General features: G+C 38.5%; 1 protein-coding gene across 1 annotated transcript in view; it reads left to right on the top strand.

Annotated features, from left to right (window-relative positions):
• rnf141 (ring finger protein 141) overlaps positions 1-832 on the top strand; it is a 9,065-nt gene extending 8,233 nt beyond the window's left edge. The window contains exon 6 of the mRNA XM_034149176.1: positions 1-832. This exon is cut by the window's left edge and continues 1,520 nt beyond it. The gene's annotated coding sequence lies outside the window, so the exon portion shown is untranslated.
• The last annotated feature ends 7,587 nt before the right edge of the window (positions 833-8,419 follow it).

Below are 8,419 nucleotides of genomic sequence, written 5' to 3' on the forward strand. Positions count from 1 at the left end.
GTCATGACTGTAATGATAAATGACTGAATTGTCAATATGGGCAGCATTTGAGTTACAAGTTAACTCTTAAACCGGTAAAGTAATTTAACATTTGAGAGCCAAAAAATAGTTTTATTCCAGATCACATAAATCACAGGCTTTAAGGATGATGGTTGTGATTTATGAGGGATGAATCTAGGCTGAAGTTTTTCACGTGTAAATGTCTTTCAATTTAATTTTCATTAGTGATATTTTTCTATTCTAATGCATTATGTATGGGATTTTTATTTAGCATTTTGATGTGCAACATTCAAACATCAGCTAATCAGTTTTTTGGATTTCACAGTTTTTTTGCAAATATTAGTAATATTATCTTTTTCATTTCAAAGAGTAGTGATTTTGTGAATAGAAACTTGATGTATGGTCATTAAATAGACCATAAACATTTGAATTTGACGAAATCCTTTTTGGTTGGGGATGCTGAAAAAATGCACTTTGAAAACTCACTGAAGCTTTCCTTCTTTCTTTTTGTTGCACTACTATAGATGATTTTATCTCAGTGGTTACACATATTATCTGACACTGTAATCCTTTACAGCAGCACAACAAACAATTTGCAGCAGTAGGGGACCTCCTTCATTAGTACTGTACGCGGTCAATTCAAAATGTATAAAACAAAGTTGTAATATTTAAAGAATGATCAAATGTTCAACTTTCATAGCAGATTACATACAGCATCGGATCCTACACACACATTGTATTTACATTTGTTGAATGGAAGAAGCTGTATTAAAATTGAATTGATTGGTACTGTGTTATCCTTAATAAAGAGATACTCACTTTTTGCACTGTATGACTTTGTGTTATGTTGGAGAGAAAATGAAGTATGCCATTTATCTGTTAAATGAACGTAAAGACTACTAGTTGCAGTTCAACAAAGTCATTAAAAAACATGTGAAAAATAAGATACTAAGCAATACAAACTTTAATGCTGCCATGTATCAATGAAGTTATAGTAAAGCTATGTTGTGTTCTATTTAATTTGTAAGTCTTCATTTTAGACATCATGTAAAAACCCAGTTTTTTTCACATTACACCATGGAATCTCTGGGTAATTACATCGACATTATTGGGGTAAAGAATCAATAAGCTGCCATAAATAATATGTTTCTTAAAATCAGAATAGGCACTGTATTCAGGGTTCGAGTTATAAACTGAGCTCTATGGGGGTCTTTGAAACTAGCACGCACGCACGCACGCACGCACGCACACACACACACACACACACACACACACACACACAATAAACATATGGACAGGGGTTACTATTTAAAAAAAATTGCAAATGTATTTGGGAACCTATCCATGTGAACATATTTTGGGGGTGGACCTCAAATCCTCTAGGGGGGTCCGGGGGCATGGTAAGATATTTTTTTAATTTTGGAGTTAAATGCATCAATCTGGTGCATTTTGAGGGGAAAATAAAGAGACTAGATCTATGGAAACACCCATATGAAACAGATGCCACATCATAGACAGACAGTCACCCTGTGTGAGGCAAACCCACATTTGCGTAGCGTTGCGTTCACAATAGCCTACATTAAGGCCATCGGGAAACCTCCCGGCCCTCCCGATGGCCAGTCTGGGCCTGCCAGCAGCCCTCTACTCGCTACAAACTTAAATATGAAAACATAGCCGTGGGAACATGTTTCAAATGGGGGGTGCTGTGGGGATGACACCAGGGCCGGTTCTGACCAATTTGCTGCCCTAGGCAAGATTTTTGCTGGTTCAATTATATCTTATTTTATCAGTTAACATTTATTTATTCATCCATATTTTTTAATCTCTCCAGTTTTAAAGGATATTGTTGGTTTACTGTCCTATAGTATACATGTGCCAAGAGCAAGGACTGTCTTAGGTAAGACAGCTTTTATGTGCGCAGCTCCACTTGCTTGGAACAATCTTCAGCAATAATTGAAACTGAGCAATCTCATTCCTCTGCATGTTTTTAAAGCTAGGCTAAATGAAATGCTCGTTGATACTATGGGTACTTGTAAATGTCTATAACTATGTAAATGTATCCTGTAAATATAATGTATGATGTCCTTTATTGTTTTATGTTTCATGTGGAACCTATATGCTGCAGGTCTCCCTTGAAAAAGAGATCTATGATCTCAATGGGACCAATCTGGTTAAATAAAGGTTTGAAATGAAATGAAATGAAATGACATTGGAATGATTTCAAACTTGTTTTATTGATCCTAATAATTATAAAGGTGTGCCTTGGAAATATTTGTTTACATAAATTGTGATAAAACCGTTTGAGACACACTGAGATGACTTAGACTAAAAAATCTAAACAGTCCTTTACCTCACTGAGCCTCTCAGGGCAAATGGAAAATGTAACCGGGGTGAAAAGGGTGTTATCTTTACTTAATTATGAATGTGAACAGTTTGTATCAACAGCTTTTACAATGTGCTGCTGACTGCTGGAAAGTGGTTTTACTTTAATGTATTTGTTTCGTCCATTGTGCTAATGCAGGTGGGGCCGACCAGTTATACAAGAGGTAGATAATAGCTGTACTTTTTTTTTAATGAGCCACATGCCATGATGCACCAACATAATTGTATTATTTAGACTGACATTAAGAAGTTGAATCAACTCATTACAGGGCGAGAGAGTGAGAGAGAGCGAGAGATGAGAGAGAGAGTCGAGAGAGAGAGAGAGAGAGAGAGAGAGGGAGAGACGAGAGATGAGAGAGAGAGAGAGAGAGAGGAGAGAGAGAGAGTGAGAGAGAGAGAGAGAGAGAGAGAGAGAGAGAGAGAGAGAGAGAGAGAGAGAGAGAGAGAGAGAGATCAGACAAAGTGATATGAGTGATAGTGAAACGTTTTAACTTTCATTTAGCAAAACATAGCGTGAAACTTTACATGCAAGTTTCAAAGTAACTTCCTGAAATGTAATTGTCTGCGGTGATTCTACGGAGTCCCCAAAGGCCCAAAAGTGTGCACACAAAACATATTTTCGGCTGCCCGGGCATAAATCTCTGTTAGTTTAAACTCCCACTTCACTACTTTACATTCAATACAAATAGCTTATAAAATGTGGCACGGCATTATTGATAAAGCTACATATTAGTCTATAAAATAGTTACATCATACTTATCTTAACCAGCAACACCAATAAAATACTGCTTCACATAAATGCATCGCAAATAATCATCAGTTTGTATTCAATGCATATAGAGGCAACTGAACCACACATCAACATTTCATCCATGCATTTCTTCACTTGTCAGTAGTTGTTCAAGCTCTCAAACAAACAAGCGGGCAGTACATCACGGCTCTTTTTGCTGCTACTTTGACAACATGGTTGCAACCGGTTTTGTTTTCGTGCTGTTGATGCCAATTTTCATTTTTTTATATAGTGAGTTGATGATTTCATAAACTAAGAGTGAGGTATATTTTCGCCTCGCAAATTTTCCATCCAAATGAAGCAACATTTCTAAATCATTTTCAGACAAATTTGACTACACATGTTAGTGTTGTTAGATCTTATTGTCTTATATTTGTGTACAGCACTTTGAATTGCTTTGTGTTGAAAGGTGCTATATAAATAAACTTGCCTCGCCTTGCCTATGATGACTCACAATCTACTAGGATTAATAAATGTCCAAAGTGTCTATTACGTTAGTAGGAAATCCGACCTAGAGCAATTGAGCATTGGAATAGAACATGTTGTTCCATACGGCCCAATGAGAACAAACACGAGGCAGAATCTAAACAGGAAAGTGTAAAAACATGTTGAATCATTAAACATCTGATAGAACAAGAACAAGACACACCTAGTTTTTGTTTTTCTAAAAACAAAACAATGAGGTAGATACTAGCTGTCATTTTTTTTTAAGGAGGGGCAGCTTGGGCGTATTGTTGTACATAGCCGCAGGAACATGTTTCGAATGGGGTGTGCTGTGGGGATGACACCAGGGCCGGTTCTGACCAATTTGCTGCCCTCGGCAAGATTTTTGCTGGTTCATTTATATCTTATTTTACCAGTTAACATTTATTTATCCATATTTTTTAATCTCTCCAGTTTTAAAGGATATTGTTGGTTTACTGTCCTATAGTATACATTGGAATGATTTCAAACCTGTTTTTATTTATCCTAATAATTATAAAGGTGTGCCTTGGAAATATTTGTTTACATAAATTGCGATAAAACCGTTTGAGACACACTGTGATAACTTAGACTAAAGTGAACTATCTAAACCAGGGCTCTCCAACACGTCGATCGCGAGCTACCGGTAGCTCGCGGGCAGCTTTTCAGTAGCTCGCCGCTCGATTATCGATTATAGCGTAGTAAGGTTGCTTATTGATTTTTCGGCCACGGCTGGACAATAACGTTTTTTTATTTTAGAATTTTTTCTGTCACACGAATATCAAATGGTCGGTGACGCAGAGATCAAGGAACAGACGTGACAGCAGCACAGCGACAACACACACGGAGCAGTCTGCTTTCTCCACCAACACCAGTCCAGAACTAACAGCAGAATGACCCGCTCTGAATCAGGCCCTGTCGCTGCGCTTCAGAGACACACAGGGAGGGATTTGTGTTTTTTTTTTAAAACACTCGTTATCGTCATGTCAGGTTTTTGGTGGATTTAATCAAGTCTTGGATTGCAGAGTATGAATGTCCTCTTGCTATTTTCAGTTGATAAATACTTGTGTAAAGTTTGTGAAGCCAGGAGGAAAGCTTCCGCGATCACCGTCTCCTCTCCGTTCCTCCAAACCCCGCTCCCTCCCTGAAAATAATGAGTGACAGGCTGATAGTGACCCGATAGAAACTTTATTATTCACTTAATCACTGATTGAGATATGATGAAGCTAATTTAACTGAGATTAAGTTAATGTATGAGATTAATAATCTCATACATTCATGGGATTTATGTAACAGTAAGACAGAGAATGTAAGTGTGCACCCACATGCACTATTTTTGTTTTTATAATGCTATTGTAAATAGCCTACTCCCTCCTGCTGTTTTCAGACTCAAGTTATGTGTGTGATGCCACATTCAAGACATTCAGTGTCTTTTTTTTAACAGAAGACCGTAGCTAGAAGCTGCAGCTAGACTGCAGAAGTATTAGTTTTTTTTTGTTTTTGAGGATGGAACCATTTTCACACACAGATATAGGGAGGCTAGACCTATACAATTGATTTATTATGGTTTATAATTTAATGTCAAGACGAAGAAGAAGAAGAAAAAGATGGCTGAACAACTGTTCAGTGTCAATCGTGTGGATATCTCCAAAATAATGTTCAGCTTAAGTCTCAGCAAAACTCACAACATTTCTGGAGCCTTGTAGACCCAGAAAACTATAAGAACATTCACCAAGCAGCACTGAAAATGTCTGCTTTATTTGGTTCTGTTCTACATACCTTTGTGAAGCAGCTTTTTCTGACATGAATGAAATCTAAATACAGAACAAGACCGACTGATGAACATTTAAATGACTCTATTAAGTGAACCTAAGTGGGTCCAGCATACACCTCTATGGTGGACTGCATCCAGTGCCATTCATCTCACTAACAAAAGAGTGAAATGCTTGTAAGGTGGTGATTAAGGACACTTATGTGAATGTTCAGTGATGTACTTATTATGTGGGCCATAATAATATGTGAGAAATCTTCGTTTTCTTGGACCTTATTTTTGATAAGCTTTAGGTATTGCAATTTCACACGTGTACAAAAGTATAGCTTAATTCAACTGATGAGGGCTATGTGAATAAATGTAAGCGATGTGATGCAAGTAGCTCTTGGCCACTTTCATTTTTTGAAAGTAGCTCTCAGATGAAGAAAGGTTGGAGACCCCTGATCTAAACACTCAGAGTCCTTTACCTCACTGAGCCTCTCAGGGCACATGGAAAATGTAACCGGGGTGAAAAGGGTGTTATCTTTACTTAATTATGAATGTGAACATCAAGGCCGAAACATTTTTTTTTTTGTATTATATTTGTATTATATTTCCATTTAATCTTGTGGACGTGCAGATTCCCTGTCCTCCATCAGGGGGTGCTGCAAGCACCCTCAGCACCCCTACTTACCACGGCCCTGTATGAAAAGGTTCAACTACGCACGCACACATGATCTCGGCTCGCGCAGCACGCTCACAGGCATAGATTGTGCAAGAGGTGCAGTGCAGGCATATTGTTATTCAAGAGATGCGTTGTTCTTTTGGAAAACATGTTTTTCTTTTCAATAATACTCATTACATTGACACATGCATTATTTGTGATTAAAATAATGGTTGTTGGTAATGTATTAGCGACCCCCACAGATGTATGATTTCACTGCGTCCGTGGGAGCTCAGACCCCTCCTTATGGGAGCTCAGCTCCCATTGGCTCCCACATAACTCGAACCCTGACTGTATTGTATTATAAAAGGTGCAATAATAATATTGGTATGGGTCGCATTACAATCTATTGTAGCTATTCAAAGAAAATAACTGTATATATTTATGTAAAATAAACCATAACATTGGTATTTATTTAGTCATTAACAGTTATTTGTCAACGGTCCCTAAATGAAACCCCAACGGTTAACCACGACGGTTTGGAATTGGACGGTTTGGAGTGGACTTTGGAGGAGAGCTAACCGTCTTGCTGCTGCTAAAACTGGGTGAAACCGTAAGGAAACACCAGGTGAAACCACTTTAAAACGTAACTTTACCGCCGTGTTTTTTTGAAGAATACGAACGCAGTTACATATTTAAAACAGTCGACATTTAATCTTCGCTGGGGAATTAACTTTCCCTCCGGTAAATTCGTATAATTTATTTCACTTAGGGAGTAGCAAACGGTCCGGGAGCATAGCTAAGCTAACTGCTAACAGACCGTTGGCTGCCATTGACTTAGCTTAACACTTGTTGAGGATTTACATTGTCATGGCGGGATTGGTGTCTTCTTTCAATTCCTTTCCTGTTCTGGGTTGTTAACTAGCAGCCTGATTTAAAGTTAGGAATATAATTAAGAACAACGTTGCTCTAAATGTGTTTGCCCGCCGATGCTGATTTTTGCTACAAGGGATGCTAGCATGCTAACACTACTTGTTGGCTCTGATAACTCATAACCATGGTGATTGCATTTTTAGTAATCAGAGGTGAAAGAAGTACTCCGATATTGTACTTAAGTAAAAGTAGAAGTACTAGAGAGTAGGAATACTTTGTCACAAGTAAAAGTCCTGCATTCAAAATGTTTAAAGTAAAAGTACAAAAGTATTGGCATCAAAATCTACTTAAAGTCCCAAAAGTAAAAGTACTCATTACGCATATTGGCCCATTTCAGAATAATATATATTGTATGTCTTGATTATAGTACTGATCCCTTTGTACACAACATATACATTAATTGAGACACACAAGGAACAAAAGACCATGTAACACCATTATTGACTGTTCTCTAGCCTTTATTTACTTATGAAAAATGAGAAACATATACATAAAAAAAGAAAATAATTACAACAATCAATTTTTTGAGTGAGTAGAACCAGGTGTGATTTCCCCAAAAGGCTCTCATAAAACTATGTTTAATCCTTATACAAACGTTGCATCTGTATTTTAAAGATTTACCTGACCTGGCATTCACTTCTGACAAAATCATTCACTTACGAAAATGCAAATCTAGCAAAGTTAGTATTGTAGTGATCACTGATTGACATAATTCACACATGGAACTACAGGTTGGGGGTATTGTTTCCGCACATATGTGTTGCTGACAGTGGGTGTTTCTCAATCACGAGTAAAGCTGCTTCAGAGCCACTATATCAAGCATACTACGTCATTGAGTGCCGCCGAAGTACTGTTCCAATCTACAGCATACTTGGAAATCTACCGAGCCCAGCGTACTCCGTTTGGAGAAATATCGAGGCTGCACATGAGTAGACTTCGCGGTCTTAAAATCCCCACAATGCTTTGCGCACGGACCAATTTCCCCAAATCTGTGGCGGAAGATGTAAGGCGGGGCCTCTCATATGACGCACACCTGCACACTTGCTAGCGTGTTACACTCTTCGGGTGTTTCTCAATCTCGAGTAAAGCTGCTTCAGAGCCACTATTTCAAGCATACTACGTCATCGAGTGCCGCCGAAGTACTGTTCCAATCTCCAGCATACTTGGAAATCTACCGAGCCCGGCGTACTCCGTTTGGAGAAATATCGAGGCTGCACATGAGTAGACTCCGCGGTCTTAAAATCCCCACAATGCTTTGCGCACGGACCAATTTCCCCAAATCTGTGGCGGAAGATGTAAGGCGGGGCCTCTCATATGACGCACACTTGCTCGCCTGTTCCACTCTTCGTTTTCCGAATGCCAGGAAGTATTCTTGACTCGCTTCTGAAGCAAGATGCTCGGCAGACATGTGCTACCAAGCAAGCATACTCGCGATTGA

Source organism: Trematomus bernacchii, unplaced genomic scaffold, assembly GCF_902827165.1.
Source record: "Trematomus bernacchii unplaced genomic scaffold, fTreBer1.1, whole genome shotgun sequence".
NCBI classification, from domain to species: Eukaryota; Metazoa; Chordata; class Actinopteri; order Perciformes; family Nototheniidae; genus Trematomus; species Trematomus bernacchii.